The sequence below is a fragment of the Galeopterus variegatus genome, unplaced genomic scaffold (genome assembly GCF_000696425.1).
Source record: "Galeopterus variegatus unplaced genomic scaffold, G_variegatus-3.0.2 Scaffold4739, whole genome shotgun sequence".
NCBI lineage: Eukaryota > Metazoa > Chordata > Mammalia > Dermoptera > Cynocephalidae > Galeopterus > Galeopterus variegatus.
The window spans coordinates 4,182-4,539 of record NW_007730850.1 but is presented as its reverse complement, the minus strand read 5'-3'; positions in this window follow the sequence as shown (position 1 = coordinate 4,539).

Here is a 358-nt window from a genome sequence, read left to right as displayed (position 1 = left end):
TTGAAGACATTATGCAATGTGAAATGAGCCAGACACAAAAGACCAAATATTGTATGACCCCATTTATATGAGGTACATGGATTGCAGTGGCTATGGGAGGGAGGGAACAGGGAATTATTGTTTAATGGGTATAAAATTTCAATTTTGCAAAATAAAAAGTGTTCTGGAGAGGGATGGTGATGGTTTCACAACAGTGTGAATGTACTTAACTGTACACTTACAGTGTTAAAAATTTTTATGTTATGTATATTTTATTACAATTTAAAAAGTCTTATTTTCTCTAAGGAAAACGGACACAATCAGGCACAAACTGGTCTGTAAAAGTGTTGCTTTTTGTTTTGTTTTACATAAATGGTAG